The sequence below is a fragment of the Microcaecilia unicolor genome, chromosome 5 (genome assembly GCF_901765095.1).
Source record: "Microcaecilia unicolor chromosome 5, aMicUni1.1, whole genome shotgun sequence".
NCBI classification, from domain to species: Eukaryota; Metazoa; Chordata; class Amphibia; order Gymnophiona; family Siphonopidae; genus Microcaecilia; species Microcaecilia unicolor.
In genome coordinates, this window is record NC_044035.1 from 143,898,366 (window position 1) to 143,917,129 (window position 18,764).

The following is an 18,764-nucleotide window of genomic DNA, read 5'->3' on the forward strand; positions in this document are numbered from 1 at the left end:
TGATGTAGCCCTGGTCTGTTCAGAGCAGCCATCGTTTGAAGGAGATCCCTCCTGAGCAGGGCAATGATCCAAAAGTACTGAGGAGGTTTCATAGAGAGTAGGTCAGTACTCTTATTTCTGAGGCACTGGAGGTGCTTTCCATTCAGGAGCCTTCTGCTTAGGTGTCAGGAATTCCATCTTCATCGATCATGAGGGGGCTTAGAGGTCCTTCTAAGGCCTTCCCAATACATTCAGGACCTGATTACAGCAGAATGGGTTTCACCGGATGCGGAAAGCATGGCTCTCCTCTACCCATTAGTTCCGAAGAAGAAAGATAAATTGTAGCTTCCCAGGGTGGGCTCCCCGGTTACAGTGGTAACTAAGAAGACCACCTTGCTGGTGGGAGGGGGCATTGCCCTAAAAGACCTACAGGATAAAAAGCTAGAAGGCTTGCTGAAATAAGCCTTTGAAGTGTCCTCTTTGTCACTTCAAGCGACAGTGTGCAGCTCGTTCATAACAAGAGCATCTCTGAAGTGGCATCAGCAGTCGGCAACACAAGACAGGTGCCATAATACCCAGCTGTAAGCGGGGTCCGCTTACTTGGCGGATGCTGTTTGACATGTTACATGTTACGGACTGTAGTATGTCTGGTTGTCATGGCACGTCGTCAACTCTGGTTGTGGCATTGGGCAGGGGATGCAGTGTCAAAGTCATGTCTTATTTAAACTGCCCTTTTGGGGTACAGTACTGATCTCAGTACTTGGTGAAAGAATTGGGGGACACTAAGCCACAGCGGTTGCCAGAGGATAAGCCAAAAACCTCTGGTCGTCCGTCTTCAGGGGGCTCTCGATTTCGAAATAGCAGGTAGTATCGGCCTGAGTGTCAGCAATATGGTCAGAAGTCCTTCTTCCAGGCAAGCCCATCTTCCTTGATGCGGACAGGAAGTCATCCTCTCAGTCAGCTAGAGCTCCCAATGCCTCCAGAGCTTTGCAGTGATGCGAGGCTGGTTCACTCTTCTCATCCTCTGGTGGGAGGATGTCTTCAGGAGTTTCAGGAGGTGTGGGCCAAAATCATATCAGACCAGTGGGTTCTGGATATTCTTACAGAAGGTTCCAAGTTGGAGTTCTCCCATTCTCCTGCCTGGTCACTCCTCTCTTCTGGTAGCTTCCTTGCTGAAAAGGAACCAAGGCGGTTGATGTTCAGACCACTGTATATTCCTTACTGGTGCGCCGGGTCATTGTTATAGTTCCCCAGGCCGAACAGGAACAAGGCAGATACTCCATCTACTTTGTTGTCCTAAAAAAGTAAGGCACCTTTCATCTGGTCTTAGATCTCAAAGGTCCCGCTTTTTCATGGAGACACTGTGAGTAGTCATAACCTTGGCTCAAGTGGGAGAATTTCTTATTGCCCTCTATCTCAGGGAAAGGGACTTGATATACCGCCTTTCTTGGTTTTTGCAACTACATTCAAAGCGGTTTACATAGTATATACAGGTACTTAGTTGTACCTGGGGCAATGGAGGGTTAAGTGACTTGTCCAGAGTCACAAGGAGCTGCAGTGGGAATCAAACCCAGTTCTCCAGGATCAAAGTCTGCTGCACTAACCACTAGGCTACTCCTGCACTCCATACTTGCATATACTTCTATGACCGCTGCATCAGAGGTTTCTATTTTTTTGCAGTGCTGGCTGTCACGGCCAGTTCAGGGCTTTGCCCTTCAGTCTCACCACAGTTCCAAGCATGTTTACCAAGGTTATGGTGGTGGTGACGGTGGCAGTGACCTTTCTTTTGGCGCCAGGGAATCGGATTTAGCCAGTATCTCGATGACTGGCTCATTCGTGTGTCATCCTATTCGGACACCGTGGTGGCGAAGTTCAAAGTTGTCTATTTTCTGCTGTCGTTGAGTTGAGTGATCAATTTTGAGAAGAGCAGATGCAGACGCCACAGTATCAGGACGCTCTGTTCGACACAGCATGGGAGAGGATCTTTCTCATGGACTCTGGGTAGTTCAACAGATTCTTCTTCTCCTCAGTGAAGACAGGCCCAGGTCTGGGACTGCATCCTGGTTCTGGGGTCAGTGATGGTAGCAATTGAAGTGGTGCCATGGGCAAGGGCTCATAAGTGGCCATTACGGGAATCTCTTCTCAGCTGCTGGTCTCCGGTGTCACCAAAGTATGACCTTCATATTCCTTTGATGCTGGTTGCCAGACTGAGTATGCAGTAGTGGTTATCTCCCAGGAATTTTACCATCTTGAGTTCCTTTTCCCAAAACACAATGGAAGGTGATGACAATGGATACCAGCAAGTCGGGTTGGGCAGCTTATTAGAAGTTCCATCTGTCACAGGGCACCTGGACAGAACAGGAGTCTGTGGTCAATAAATTGCTTTGAGCTCAGGGCAGCTCGCTCCCTTTCTGATGGGGGCCCCGGTCCAAGCTTTCTCTGACAATATGATGGCAGTGGCTTATATCAAAGCAAGGTGGAACCCGCAGCTGTCCGAGGGTGGTGAGGTGACCTTACACATGAATTGGCGGAGAAAAATCTCTGCTTGTTGGAAGCTCATGTCGCTGGATTCTTGAATGTGCAGGCACTTCTTGGATCCAGGAGAATGGGAACTATCCAGCCAGGGTTTTCAGTTGATAGTGGACCAATGGGGTTATCCGCTTCTGGACTTAATGGGCACTTCAGCATTCCTTTTCGTCACCAAGTTCTTCAGCTTTCGGAAAGAACTGGGCTTGATGGGGATCGGTGCTGTACTCTGTACTGCAGCCCTGGCCAGAGACACATTTACTGTGTCCCTTCCCTTCTTGGCCCATGGTAGGCTGTGTGTTGAAAAGGATTACATTGCACTGAGATCGAATAATTCTTGTATCCCTGGATTGGCTGTGTGGCTGTGGTACTCTGACCTGATTTGACTGCTGGATAGGGGTCCTTTCCATTTTCCACAGGTACACATCCTACTGAAGCAAGGTCCAGTGCTTATGGAGGATTTGTACCCCTTTGGTCTTGTGGCTTGGCTGTTTAAAAGGGCTCAGTTGAGATGAAAAGGTTTCTCTGATTTGGTCATTGCTACCTTTCTTCAGGCTCAGAAACACTCTCTATGCAAAGGTGTATGTGAGGGTGTGGAGGATGTTCTAGGGCTGGTGTTCTGAGCATGGACTTTCTCCCGTCTGTGCTCAGATCATACACATCCTAGCATTTCTCCAGGCAGATCTTCAGAAGAGATTGGTGTTGGGTTATCTAAAACTTGGCTTTGTCCTGTTTCAGGGGCCGACTACTTAAGATGTCACTTGCAGCTAGCCCGGTTATCGTTTAATTATTGCAGGGAGCGGGCCACTTCTGTTTTCCCTTTTGTACACTGTGTCCAGAGTGGAACCTTAATTTAGTTCTTTGGACTTTTCAGATGCCTTCTTTTGAGCCACTCTGGAAGGCCACCTTGAAAGATCTTACACTAAATACAGTATTCTTGGTGGCTGTTCCATTGGCACGTAGGGTTTTGGAGCTCCAGGCTCTCTCGTCGCGATCCCTTTCTTCACTTTTCAGAGGTGAGGGTCTCCCTGTGCACGGTTCCTTCTTTTCTTCCAAACGTGGTGTCACAATTTTATCTCAACCAATCTGTGGAGCTTCTGTTCTTTTGCAGAGAGAACGAAGAGGCATAGTTTCCTTTCTTGAAGCCTCCTGATGTGTGTAGAGTCCTCATTATATATCTGGAAGTCGTGAATGAGTTTTGTAAATCGGACTGACCGTTTGTGCGTTTTGATAAACAGAAGCTTGGCCTCATGGCTTCCAAGTCCACAATGGCTGAAGGAGACTATCGCGGCAGCTTATTTGCTTGTGGGCTCATTCTACAAGGTGTACAGCTACATCCTGGGCGGAAGCTACCTTACTGTCTCCGGTGGATATTTGCAAGTTGGCAACATGGTTGACGCTTCATACCTTTGCCAGAGTGGATGTTGTGATGTGCTCGAAAGCCAGTTTTGGGGCTTCAGTCTTCAGGGTGGCGGCAGCAGGATCCCATCCACTTTAAGGATTGTTTTTAACATCCCACAGATTCTGAAATAGTGGGAAACTATGTAATGGAAGATGAAATTAGGTCTTACCTGATCATTTTCTTTCCATTAGTTCTTCCCACTATTTCAGAGGCCCATCCGAGGTTTCTAAGGTGTTTGGTTGATGCTAAGCATTTGATCAAATAGCGACCTATCTCTATCTGCTGATTGATGGACATAACAATCTCACAGGTTCTGGAATAATAAGAAGGATCAGGTAAGATCTAATTTCTCCATTTCTGTTTGACTTGGGTATTTTCCGTGGTTGGGAGGTGAAATGCAAGTGGAGTCACAGTTTATGAATATTTACACTTGCTCCCGAACTGTTGTAAAGGTTCATGACTACATTTTATCAGCAAGTTCTGCAGCTTTTGTGGGACAGTTTTAGAAAGATACTTAGGCAGCCATGTGCCTTATAAAACATCCCCAAAGTAGGTGCCTAGTTGCCCTCCACATGTCTGTATCATGTGGTCTCTGGTTATTTAAAGGTTCCAAATAACTGGTTGGAGTAGCAGATTATGTTCCTTCTATGCCATTGTGTTCTTTGTAGGCAACTATGCATTATTTATTTGGGTTTGGCTCATATCTTTTTCAGTACTTGCTCAAGGTGAGCTATGTTCAGGTACTGTAAGTATTTATCTGTCCCTGGAGGGCTGACAGTCTGAGTTTGTACCTGAGGCAATAGAGGGTTAAATGACTTGCTCAGGGATACAAGGAGTTGCAGTGAGTTTGGACTGGCCTCCCCTGATTCTCAGGTCACTGCTTTGTCCATTAGACTACTCCTCTACTCTAACTTGGTAGGACAAATACATGCTTGGGCATGGTTAAGTTTAAAAAATAAATCAGAAATCTGGATATTTGTAAGAGTGTGTTTGTGTGTTGTTTGGGGGGGGGGTGAAGGAGGGTGGATGATGACATCTCTAGTTGTGGAGATTTTTATGGTGCTCTTTAAGAGTGCTTTAGTAATTAAATGGATAAGGAATTGTATAAAAGCAAGAACATAAATAAAATGGACTAGAGGCTCTGATACCATGCTAGGAATATTTTGCTGTCTGAAGTTAGGAGCTAGCCACAAAAAGGGGAGGAAGTGGGTAGAAGTAATAGAGAAGTGTCTCAGCAATGCACACCAGCAGGAGGAGGAAATAACTGGGATAACAATGATCTGTCCTGGGACCGGTGCTATTTAACATATTTATAAATGATCTGGAAATAGGAACGACGAGTGGGGTGATTTAAATTTGCAGATGACACAAAACCAATCAAAGTTGTCAAAACGCGTGTGGTTTGTGAAAAATTGCAGGAAGACCTTACTTAGGAAACTGGAAGATTGGGCATCCAAATGGCAGATGAAATTTAATGTGGACAGATGCAAAGCGATGCACATTGGGAAGAATAATCTGAATCATAATTATGTGATGCTAGGGTACACTTTAGGAGTTGGCACTCAAGAAAAAGACCTAGGTGTCATTGTAGACAATATGCTGAAATCTGCCCAGTGTGCAGTGGCAGCAGCCCAAAAAAGCAAACAGCATGCTAGGAATTTTTAGGAGGATACAAAATAAGACCAAAACTATTATAATACATACCTCTGTATTGCTCCATGGTGTGACCTCACCTTGAGTATTGTGTTCAATACTGGTCACTGTATCTCAAAAAAGATATAGCGGAATTAGAAAAGGTTCAAAGACGAGCCACCAAAATGATAAAGGGGATGGATCTCCTCCCATACGAGGAAAGGCTAAAAAGGTTAGGGATTTTCAGCTTTGAAAAGAGACAGCTGAGGGGAGGATATGATTGAGGTTTACAAAATCCTGTGTGTGTAGCGGGTTGAGGTGAACTGATTTTTCACTCATTCAAAAAATACAAAGACCAGGGGCCACTCAGTTAAATTGCATAGAAATACTTTAAAAACAAGTAGGAGGAAATATTTTTTTACTCAAATAATAGTTAAGCTCTGGAACTCATTGCCAGAGGATGTGGTAACGGCGGTTACATATCTGGGTTTAAAAAGGTTTGGACAAGCTCCTGGAGGAAAAGTCCTAAGTCTGTTATTGAGATGAACATGGGAAGCCACTGCTTGCCCTGGGGTTGGTAGCGTGGAATGGTGCTATTAATTGGGTTTCTATCAGGTACTTGTGACCTGGATTGGCCACTGCTGGAAGCAGGATACTGGGCTAGATGGACCATTGGTCTGACCCATTATGGCTGTTCTTATGGCATGAGTCTAGAACAGGCTTGTTCAAGTTTAGTCCTCGAGGGCTGTAAAAAAAAAAAGCCAGATGTTCAAGAAATCCGTTATGAATATGAATGAGTTTTTTTGCACACATCAGAGGTAGTGGACATGCAAATCTTGCTCATGCATATTCATTAGGGATGTCATAAAAATCTAGAATAAGCTGGAAGCTCTTTCTCGTTTCAGTTTAAGGATTCTTCTCCACTCCTGTAGGAAAAATGAGTTGGAAGGACTAACCCCAGAGGTGGGGGGGGGGGGGTGCAAGGGGAGCAGCCACTTCCCCAAACAGGTTTTGAATAAAATGGCGCCTATGCAGCTTGGCCCTTCAGCCTTGCACTGGTGCCTGTTTTATAAACCTTCTTCTCCCCCTGTTTAACTTCCCCCCCCCCCCCCAAACACACTCACACTAAATTCTTTCTCCAAGGGATACTCCCTTTGGCCTCCCAATGAAAGTAGTTTGCGCATTCCTGTTCTAGACCAGTTGCTCTCTAAAGATAAGGAATTGGCATAGCTGTAGAAACTCAGGCTCTAAGGGGTGCTAGGAGAAACTCTGAGAAATTAAGTGACCACACAAACTAAACCTGCTTTGAATGTAAGGACACAAATTTGAATGGGGAAAAGCAGCAAAACTCTAATTGAGAATCAATGATAGTTATTTATTTTATTAACACAATTGTCAATGCAAGAAAGTATATACATTTTCTGTGTAATAGTGATTTGATTCCCTATAGAGTCTGACCTGAACTCTCCTACTTTTAGGCTTTTCAGAGACAGCCCCTGAGGGGGAGCAGGTGGTGGGGGGGGGGGGGGGGGGGGAGGGGTTGATTGAAAGGGATTTGATTGGTCATCCATTTCTTTTATGATTTGGAAGTTTGAAGCCAGGAGGCCTCCATGAGAGAGGCTTTGTGGGTCCATGATTAACACTGCTTATGTGTGTATTTGATAAAACTTAGATAGAGATGAAGAGAGTCAGTTGTGGATGTGCATCTAAATGGGGGTCATAAAACTTGGGACAAAGACTCTACTGATGTAGCAGATCACCAATTTTTTTTTTTTTTAATGGAAAGGGGTTGGAACAGAACACTATTATAAATTCTGTACTTCGAGTTTTGTAACAGAAACTTCCCCAATATTGGGTGCAGACAGAATTCAGATGTTTCCCTTTTCAACTCATCATACAAAAAATATTCAAATTATAGCTCAGATGACCTCCACTGCTAAACACATTGAAGTATTACAGAAGCCCTGCCAAAAGGATACTCAGAACTGTTTAGCAAACTTGCCATACTGTAACCGTAAGTGCCAGACTCAAACGGCAACAAACCTGCCTATGAAAAGACAGCAATGTAATTTTTTGTTTGTATTTTTGAGAGTCTGGTAATACATCCAGATATGTTTTTTATGATATTATACATACCAAAGACCACTGGTACATTTTGCACTACCTTCTCAATCATGTTAAAGTTCCAAATTGGTTTACTCCTGTTTTGTCTCTTGAATATTGTATTTAAATGCTAAATATGTTGTCACTTAACAATAAACTCAATAAAGGGCCATAGATCAGCCTTCAGCACCTGTGTCTACAGTATATAAATCACGCTATGGGAATACCCAGCACTCTTGGTTGGTGTTGTCTTGTCTCCTATCTACAGAGGTGCCCACACTTCATCAAACTTCCACTCCATCTTTTTCTAGCACATGGCTACCTTCTCTTTACTGTGCATCTTCCATATTTGTGTCAACCCCATTAACTCAGAGAAAGTGGTGGTGGCAGGGGTCCACTGGTTTCCAAGAGATGCCACATAAAGTCCGTCAGCAATGAGGCACTGCCTAATCAAGGGACCAAGGGACTGTTGGGTCTGGCTGGTATTGGGACTACTCAGGTTGAGGATGAAGACCCCAAGATCCCATGAAATTTCTACTCTGGTCATTTTTTATTTTAAGTTGAACGAATTTTCAGTATTGCCTAATCTTCGTACAGTTTCACTATATATGGACTAACCATACTGTCTCCAGCACCTGTCTGACATCCCAGGGAAATCATGTGCTGATCTAACTGGGGTCAGGTACCACCTATGTTACTTTATAGTTTATCTTCTTGAATATGAACATAATAACATAGTAAGTGATGGCAGATAAATACCTGAATGGTCCATCCAGTCTTCCCAACAATCACATTCATTATCGATTTCAAGATTTAAATCAACAATGAATGTGATATATGCTTGATCATGATCTTTCTTTGGTGTTTCTGGGACATAGACCATAGAAGTCCGCCCGGCTCTGTCCTTATATTCCAACTACTGGAGTTGCTGTCAAAGCCCACTCCAGCTTATCCAAATCTGTCTTGTCATTTGCAGGACAATGACCATAAAAGTCTGCCCGGCACTGTCCTCACATTCCAAATTACTGGAGTTTCATTGAAGCGCGCTCCAGCTCATCCTAAACCTGATTGATATATGCGTACTCAGACCATACAAGCCAGCCCAGCACTGGCCTTAGTTGATTCAGCCAGAGTCTCCATCTAAGCACCACTTGACATGCAAGCATATGCAACCTTTTAAGTTTTGTTTTTTTATATCATTCATTTTCTAATTAGAGATTCTCTGTGTTAATCCCACGCCCTTGGTAACACTTTTTTTTTATTGGAATGGTTCATACTATATGGGCGAAAAGCTCTAAGGCAAGCAATAGTGGTGACAGGGAGCAGCCTTGTCGAGTGCCCCTCTGCAATTTATTAAACTCCCCCCCCCCCCCCACTAGTCGAAAATGATCACCTACTCCCACCTTGGCTAATATGAATTCTAAAATAAAATAGCAGTGTAGTCTATCAGAGGCTTTCTCAGTGGTTGAGAATTGAAAACATTATCTACTGCGTGTCTTTGTGGCACAAAGCCCACTTGGTGGTTTTATCAGCTTTGGAAGAACCTTGCCTACCCTGCTAACCAGTGAACTGGCTACATATTTTATATCAAGGTTAAGTTACAGATATTGGTCTGTGTGACTGGCATTCTGGTTTATTATTTTCCCCTTTTGGAATTGCATTCCTCCAATGTAGAGGAGGTTAAATCCTCTCCCTGTAGGACATTGCTAAAGAAAAGCATCAAGTATGCAGCTAATGTTCAATGATTAAAAAAAACAAACAAAATATAACTGGCATTAACCTATCCAGGGTTTATACCACGCTTTAAAACACCAATACTGCACATGCCACAAAACCTAAACTGCTATAGATTCTTACAGGGAAAGTACCAGCTAGCAGAATACCCCTCCTGTGTTGCACTCAAGACCTTCATAAAATACAGAAGTGATCACAATTTAGAAATGAGGAATGTGTAGGCCAGCATAGATATTGTGGGGAAGAACAGCAAAGGTATCCCTGGAAGCCCCCCTAATCTTAGCAATAGAAACAAGAAAAGGGGAGTGAAGAGTAAACCTCAGCCTAGGGACAGCCCTCAAGGGAAAGAGGATCCTGGGAGACGGAGGCATGCCCTTCAGCCCAATCGAGGGGCAGAAGTAGAAGAGAGGAAGTTGAGACAGGAAGAGGAGGATCTTGAGCCCATGGACTGAACAAACCCCCTTTAAACCAGACGAAAGCTCAGTAGAAATGGAAGTGAAGGAGTCAAACTGCCAGGAGACTGAAGGAGCAGAAGACCTCAATCCCATTGAATTTATGGAGTTAAGCATGTGAGCATTATCTTGCAAGTTTTTTTTTTTTTTTTTTTAAACCTAGTTGAAAGATGTCAACCGCCGCTGCGGGTGGATCCAGTGTGCTTATAAACACTGGAAAGGAGGAGGGCTGCACAGTCTTGGCAAGAGCCAGAAAAGCCAAGGCTGTATTTTTGTTGAATCCTATGCCTTCAGTGTTTGGGGTTTGAACAAGAGCTATGAGAAAAAGACACTGAATTTTTGTTTCTGTATTGAAAGACTCCTAGGGTAGTGAAAAGGAGAAAGGGAGAAGGGGTTGAGGGTGAAAGGGGACACCCTAGTGGTGGAATGACTGAACTGAGTACTGCATAAATAAATAGCTGCTGAAAATAAAGCAGTGTTTTGTGGAATTTTGTTTTCCTTTTGGCTTTTTGAGTTTGAATGAACTGTATCACTGTGGAAAGTTCTGGTAACTATGGTGGTGACCTCAGGGGAGTGGGGCAAGAGCTGAAAAAGAATACCCAGAGTGTTGAACTGAGACTTTCAAAGCTTTTATTGCAGATACCCATGACAATATGGACAGCCTAAGAACAAACTTTGTATTCATTGCAAGCACTGGAGAAAAGACTGTGTCCCTTTCTGTTGAGCAAAATACAAAGACATAAGACCTGCACAGTTCCAAAGCTGACACATTCCAGCCACAAAACTGAAAATGCATTTTTTTCCCTACTTTTGTCCGGACAGTTTATTTTTCTGTGCTTGTCCTAGAGTCCTGAGACAATTACTAATGATAATTTTCCATGCTCACATTCCCATTTCCCCTCCATCTCAAGCCCCCTCTCTCCCAGTCTCTCAACTTCTGATTTGCTGTTTTTCCTCCACAGTTTCAACTCGGACTCTCTAGTTGTAGCTGTCCCCAGTTCCCTAATCTGGCCCTTCCCACCCAATCCAAGATTTTCTTTTCTTCCTTCAACTCTTCCACTGTAAGCCCTTATCCCCCTTGGCAAGATCTATGACTGTACTACTACTGCTCAAGGAGCGACATCAGTTGCCAGTTTCTTATTGTAAACACTTCATGATCTTCATTTTCAGTCATACTTTGGGGTTCATTTTCAAAGCATTTGGACTTAAAAAGTTCCATAGGTTACTATGTAACTTTGTAAGTCTAAGTGCTTTGAAAATATGCTTCAAAATTTGTATTCTTCTTCTCCGGTATTCCTTGTAGATTTGATTATCACCTGTTTTCTCGAAATTTCAGGTCTCTGGCAAATTACCTCTTTCTTCCTTAGTAAATAAAGCAGATCTAGAATTCTTTTGCCAGGCTCCCTCTTCCTGGAACGTGCTAGTCCGCCACTGCCATTTAGAATAATCCCATCTATTTTAAATTGGCCCTAAAGACCTGGTTCTTTGTTCTCACCTTTTATGAAGGATCTGGCTAGTAGTTAATTGCTTTTTGTTGTTTGTTTTGACCATGATTATTTCTTTTTACCTTGTGAAACCATCTTGACATGGAAGTGAAAGCAGTATATCATCAAATGAAATAAAACTAAATGAAGATTTTCTGCTTTGCCCAGGGTGGTCCTGGGAGGGCTGTGGCCCCTCTGGTTTGGTGTCTGAGCCATCCAGTCAGTGGTAACGACCCAGGTCAAAAACAAAACTGGAGGTGATGTTAGCAACCACATTGCTTTAGTGCCAATTCATGTTCAATGTGGGCCCACCAAATAATTGGCTCTGCCTATGCCATTGGTGTCATCCTCCCTTGCTCCTTCTCTCCTCCCCCCCCTCCCCTTGCCCCAGTCGCAGTGGCCTGGTACTTCTAACCCAGTTTCTGTTCCTGCTGCCTGTATCTCTCCCCTTCTCATGAAGTTTACAGATGAGCTATTAGGACTATACATGGCTCTGATTATGGAGCAGTGGAGTTCAAACAGCTGATCTGTGAGTCATTCTGGAGGAAGAAGAGACACAGGTGGCAGGAGGAGTGGCCAAGTTAGAAGCTCCAGGGCACAGGTAGGGAAAGAGGAGCTGGGAAGGGAAAAGCATACAGCCTGTGTACATTTTTGATTATTTATTAGACTTGGGCCGTGGTCCTTGTGCCCAGTTTACTGATGCCCCTGGTCGTTTATTGCATTATTGCAGTTGTATCGAGCCAGAAGATATGTATAGCTATAGAAGAATTTCAATAACGTATAATTTGAGGTCTTGTACAGTAATTAAATATAGAGTTGGTCTTCCTTTTCAAACCACAGCCCTCCCTCCTAGGGGTGGGTGGGGTAGGAGAGGGAATATGTTTGAGAATGGGAGAAGCCTGATGTTTTAGGCAAGGCCTGTTTGTTTGCCTTCTAGATTCTAATTACTTTTCTGCTTTTGACTGCTGGCATATATTTTTTTAAACTTCCCTTACTGGGAGCAGTTGTTTTCTTTAGTTGTGTTAGGAGATTTCTAGCAATTTGCGCATTCAGATGTACAGAAAGCTGCTAAGTTCAAATGCAGTGGAGGGTTGAATTATAGCTCTTTTACCATTTTCCTTGACTTTTCTTCCCACAAGTTCTTTTCTCAGGTCCTTTTTTCCCCCTTTTTTCTTGTGTGGGCTGAGTGGATTGCTTTGATTTGTATGTAAAATCCCCCTCCCACTTTCCCCTTCTCTTGGCTTAGCTGCCTACTATATTTAGGGCTGCTCCCTAGGGGATACTCTACCCTGGGATGATGACTGCAGTCCAAATGTCACATAGACATCTAAAGAGCACACAAAGCTTTTTCTCCCGTTTGCTGTAGTGGTGGAGTGTAGATCCTTTAATTAGGAGAGGGTAGGCCTCCAGTAAAATCTGAGAACTTTTCCTCCTCAGGCTCGTGCACACTCTTCATGTGCTGAGTTGTCTTTCTTCATGTCAGAGTGGTATGTTCTGCTCCGCTCCTTTTTTGGTGTTTAGAAGTGATCTATAGCCCTGGCCCCCTGACTTGGCTAACTGAATGATAGCTGCAGGTACTATTAGATTCTGGGTCCCCGTGAACTGCCATTTTTTATTGGAATGGTGAAGAACAGATTTTTGAAGTCAGATCACAGGACAGTCTGTTAGTGATTTTTTTTTCCTTTCTCTATAGAAGAGACTTGGATATTTCTATAACTGGGCACGTCGATGCTGAGCTCCAATTCTGTAATGACATCTGTGTGCCAAGATGCCATTATTGACTACTAGTGTAAGTTGGCATTGATGCATTTAAAGTTGAACGCCAAATTAATGGCGGGCATAAATGTTTTCACCTCAGTGTTTCCCTGATTTGTGCTTAAAATAGTATTCTAAGTTACATGCATAACTTGGAGATGCACCCATGCGCCGCCCACATTTTCTGTGCAGTTACATGCCAATTACCCTGTATTTGTTTATTTATTAGGATTTATTTACTGCCTTTTTGAAAGAATTTACTCAAGATGGTGTATAGTAAGAATAAATCAAACGTAAGCAATGGACAATTACAGCAGTAAAAATATTCAGATAACACAAAGTATGGCATAGTATACTACTTACAGTGTCAACACAGTACGTAATAGAACATTTTAATATACAGAGTGAGGCTTGGAGTTCGTTGAGAGAGGCTATTGAAGCACCAGCACCTAAAGACAGAAGGGGGGGGGGGGGGGCAAGAGGAGAACATTTCAGAGAAATCTGAAGCGGAAAGGGATTTGGCCAACATGAAGTTTAGAGGAAGTTGAGTGTAAGGGCATTGTGCAGCATTGAGACAGCATATGATCATGCGCATGATGGGGGTGGGGGGCAAAACCGAAAGGTTGATGAGGTAGGGGGTGGTGGGGGATGTGCTGTTTGCAGGGCCTTTGCACACTTATTTTGCATTAATATTTTTTGTTCTGATCAACATTTTATTTTGTCACTCTTTCCCTTAATTTGCACTGTATGCTGTTCTTTATCCTGGTGCTTATGCACACAGTTATAGAATTGCCCTTTTGGTATTGCAGAACCACTGTATAGCAGGATTTGAACCAAAACCTGTAGAAGCTTAATTGTGAAATATCGTTTAAGGATTTCTTTTCCCCCCCACCAGGGTATTCAAACATTTTCATTCAGACACTGATGCATTTCTTAGAGGATGGATTTATAATTGAGCACTTGGGCTTTAAAGTCACATGTTTTCAACATGTGTGCCTTTTAGAAAATAGCTTCTCTGAAAACTCCCACACAAAGTTGAACCTGTTTGAAGGCAGGTGTAACTTTTCAGCCTAAGTTTCCTGGGATAGATGCGTATTCAAGAAGGCAACAACGCAGCTGATTTGCAGATGCCAAGATGGAGATAATATAGCACACCAAATAAATAGTCCATAGAGTAATTTATTAAATAGGGTACAACACATAGGTTAATTATAGACCAGTGCTCGACACGGTCATGCTTTGCCACCACTTGGGCTGCATCAGAGGCGAGAGAACTGTTGGAGCAGGTAGGTGTTAGAAAAATAGTACCAAGGTTAAATATTCAAATCAGTAGCAAAAGGAACCATATGATTACTTCAAATAAGAAATAGTTCATAAAATAATAACTAGCATACTTATTTATATGAAAACAAGTGACTATTGGGCTCATTTTTGAAAGAGAAAAACATCTAAAAAGTGGCATAAGTTAGCATTTGGACGTATTGCTTTCCAAAACATTCAAATAGCTATTTTCAAACCTATTTTGCAGATGTTTATCTATGCATTTCGTCTGCAGTGCATCCAAATCAGAAGGAGGCGTGTTGAGGGTGGGATTAAGGCATTCCTAACACTTGGACAATTTTCTGCCATAATGGAACCAAAAAAAATATGTCCAGGACTAAAACAAGGTGTTTTGAGCTAGACCTGTTTTACTAACAAGTAAGCCACAAAAAAGTGCCCTAAATGACCAGGTGACTCCTAGAGGGGTAAAAGAATGACCCCCCTCTCACCCCCTAAAGATGTGAAAAAAACAAACAGTATATACCAACCTCTGACGGCTTCAGATGTTATGGCCAGTCCTATTAGAGCAACAAGCAGGTTCCTGGAGTAACCTAGTGGTCAGAGCAGTGCACTGTGGAGAAGGGGACCCAGGCTCTTAATCCACTCTTACATTTGTGGTGGAAAGTGTCAGCTCCCCAAAATGCCCCTGTACCCACATATAGGTGACACTTGCAGCCATAAGGGCTATTGTAGTGGTGTATAGTTGGGTACAGTAAGTTTTGTTTTTTTTTTTTTTTTGGTTTTTGTTTTTGTTTCTGGGGTTTTGGAGGGCTCACCATACAGTATAAGGAGGTAATGGTGAGATGTGTACCTGGAAGCTTTTATGTGAAGTCCACTGCAGTGCCCCACTGCTCTGCTGAGATGTCTGTGTGGCCTGGTTCCTAGGAATGCTGGTTCCTTCTACATCTCGATGGCTTGATTTTGTGCGTTTTTCACTTGGACTTTTTTTTTCTTCTGAAAATAGACCAAAAGATAAAATGCACAGAATGCAAAAATACCTAGCAAGTGACCATTTAAAAAAAAAAAAAAAAATTGTTGCTGATTCGAAAATCGCTATATTTGCTATTTTGGATTTTGGAAGTTGTGTGCAAAATGTCCATCGGACTTAGACATCATATCAAAAATACCCCTCCGCAGGTCTTAAAAATAAAAATGCAGTAGCATGAAGACACTGTTACATAGTTATCCCAAAGAGGATTTTAAAACATAAGATATACTACCCAAAATGGTGTTTTTATTATGGATTCACCGCTAAGGTAAAAACTGAAAAGCTATATAAATACACATATAGAATCTATCCCAGCTCTGCCTAACTCTGCCCCTTGGAACGCCTAAACGTACACCACACAAATAAATGCATTGGTAGGATGTACATCTAGGTATTAATGTCATAGGTGGTTTTATAAGTACTTAGTTATTTTACACACAAAAACATCTTAAAATGACCTCTTAACGTTTGCAGCAGTGTGCTCTAGCTGTTTGCTCTTGGAGAGTGTAGGTGATCTAGTGATGAGAGAATTGGAAGAACAAACAGAATTGCCTGGCATCAGCTGTTTTCTTTAGCTGTTAGGCAGCGTGCCCAGGAGAGGGATTGTTTCTGCTCATGGATCATAGGGCACTCAATGTGAATCTAAGATCAGCTTTCTGTTAGAATTTTATTTTATCTTATGCAGAGACCCCATCGGTAGGGGTGTCAGTTACTTGGCTACAAAGGTCACACTGTAAGAGAGAATGTAGGCCAAAAATATGTCATAATTATGAGCAACGTATTGTTACAGTAAAATAGCTGCCATTTCAGTTATATACTCGGCAGCATTTGGGCCGATTATTCAGAAGGTCTTATTTAGTTAGTTCCAATATTAGAGAGTGCTATAGCAGTCAGTGTGTGGAGCTGTGGGGGAGCCAGAGTAATCCAGATGGCAGTGATTTTCAGTGCCCCTCTCTTGTAATTTAGGACAGAAAAAAAAGCTGTCTTAAATATGTGCATATTCGTTATATGGATAGTCATAGTGCTGAAAAAATTGTGCACAGAAAAGTGTTTGACAGTTGGTTGTGCTGTATGTATTTTTAGACAGAGATGCTATCCCAATAGGTATAATAACCAAATTGATCCTTGGAAACAGTTTACCCCTTTTGGGGTATTTTCCGTTGCATTATTTTTGCAGAAATATTGGTAGACACAAGATGGATGCATGGATTATTCTTAAAGGCAGTGACAGTCCTGTATACTGTTTAGGATTTGTGTTTTACTGCTAACAATGATATATATCTTCTGCTGTTTACCTCATGGTTCTACGTGGATTACATCAATAGAAGCTGGACATTACCCCTGATGCAACAAAAACCGAAACATTGACTGTTGAGTTCTATGACATATTGAATGATTATTTTTAACACAGCGTTCCTTATTTGTGGTTTTTATGATTGTGTTTTAAATTATTGTGCTATTTATCCAGTACAATCAATATATTTATTTTGGTCTTTTGTTTTTGCTGTGGTTCCACTCTTGTGCTGATTTCCTATGGAATCTCGCCTTTCTTGTCTATATCCAGTGATCATAGTGGCTGAATGGAACCCACGTTACCTTTTCCAGAGAAGAAAAAAATCTAGTCATGAGGCTGAAAAAAAATTTGAGCAGTTCAGTTATGGAAAAATCAGAAGATAGGCCTACAGATATTGTAATGGCCTTTTCTGGATGCCATCAGCGTATCTGCAAATGTGCTACATGAGAGACATGGGCTAGTGATCACAGCATTGGATGCTGATTGAGGTGAAGTAATGAAAGGTGATTTAATCAAAGAGGAATTGTTCCTCTGTATCTGAAAAAGTCTACAAATGAATGTTAGCAAGCATAAAGCTCAGGTGGACAATTTAATACAAGAAGAGCAAGTAAGGTTTAGGCCCAACAGATCTGTATAGATCATATTTTTATAATTCCAGTAGTTACAAATTTTTGTAGATTTTTGAAAAAGCATTTAACAGCATCAAAAGAAATAGGTTAAGGAGTATTATGAAACCATATGGAATACCTGCCAAGTTAATTAGTTATTTAAAAACCTGTATGAGAACAGTGACTACTGTGTCAAGAGTGGAAGGTGGTTACAAGAATTGATCTAAAATAGTAACTGGAGTCTGGCAAATTTGTGTATTGTCGTTATTGTCATGTGGCTTAGCTATGGACTGGTTAATGTGGAATGCAGTAGGAGTCACAAAATGCAGGAGTTGCATGGCTTGAAAACATGCAGTTAGAGGACATGGATTTTGCAGACAATGTGGCCTTCTTGGCAAGTTCTCTTCGGGCAGTGTAGACCAGACATTTTGGTAGACTGGTTTAACTATCTAGCAAAAAAAAGAAAAAAATTAATATAAATACAGCAAATAACGCAGCAGTTAAATTAAAAGAAGTTCTGGGATTCTCTGCCAGAATGGGGTTGGGGGTAGGGGGGTAGGAATAGACGTTATTGTTCTATGGTGACCTGGGGTCATAAGAGTCCAGATAACGGGTCACCTTAGTTGTAGTTCATAGGGAATGATTACACAGTATGGTGGGAATGGGGTGTGACTTAGTAAGTCAGGAGTACAAAAGAGTTTTTTGAGTGTTTATTGTTCTGTATTAGGTTGACATTTTTGCTTACACGAGTTGTTTATAGGTCTAGCGATTTAATCCTTCCTAGATTATTTCTAAACCCTTGGAATCAGATGGATGTAGGGGCTGGGTGGGGGGTAGGGAGTTGGGGCAGGATTGAATCTTGTAAAAAAATATATTGAACACCACGGTTCTGTTTCAATTAATGTATCTTTATTTCCCTGTTCAATAAAAAATTGTTTACAGTTAAATTAAAAGAAGTTGAACTAGAAAAATTACCTGAAGTCACCTATTTTGGAAGTCTGGTAACAGAAGACAACAACACTGAAAGAAATAAAAATTAGAATGGGTAAAGCAGCGTCATTGGTTTACAGATTGAATAACATGTGGGGCAAAAAGAAGCTAACAACTCGACCAAAGATGTATGTACAGTGGGGGAAATAAGTATTTGATCCCTTGCTGATTTTGTAAGTTTGCCCACTGACAAAGACATGAGCAGCCCATAATTGAAGGGTAGGTTATTGGTAACAGTGAGAGATAGCACATCACAAATTAAATCCGGAAAATCACATTGTGGAAAGTATATGAATTTATTTGCATTCTGCAGAGGGAAATAAGTATTTGATCCCCCACCAACCAGTAAGAGATCTGGCCCCTACAGACCAGGTAGATGCTCCAAATCAACTCGTTACCTGCATGACAGACAGCTGTCGGCAATGGTCACCTGTATGAAAGACACCTGTCCACAGACTCAGTGAATCAGTCAGACTCTAACCTCTACAAAATGGCCA

At 42.2% G+C, this 18,764-nt stretch overlaps 1 protein-coding gene and 1 long non-coding RNA gene across 9 annotated transcripts in view; both read left to right on the plus strand.

The window, feature by feature from the left end:
- Positions 1-18,764, plus strand: part of CAMK2G (calcium/calmodulin dependent protein kinase II gamma) — a 563,068-nt gene that overhangs the window by 48,898 nt on the left and 495,406 nt on the right. The gene's annotated exons all lie outside the window — the stretch shown is intronic.
- LOC115470332 lies at positions 104-2,599 on the plus strand. The gene is made up of 3 exons (XR_003942184.1): positions 104-163; positions 539-542; positions 2,564-2,599. It is a non-coding gene; the product is annotated as an uncharacterized LOC115470332 (long non-coding RNA).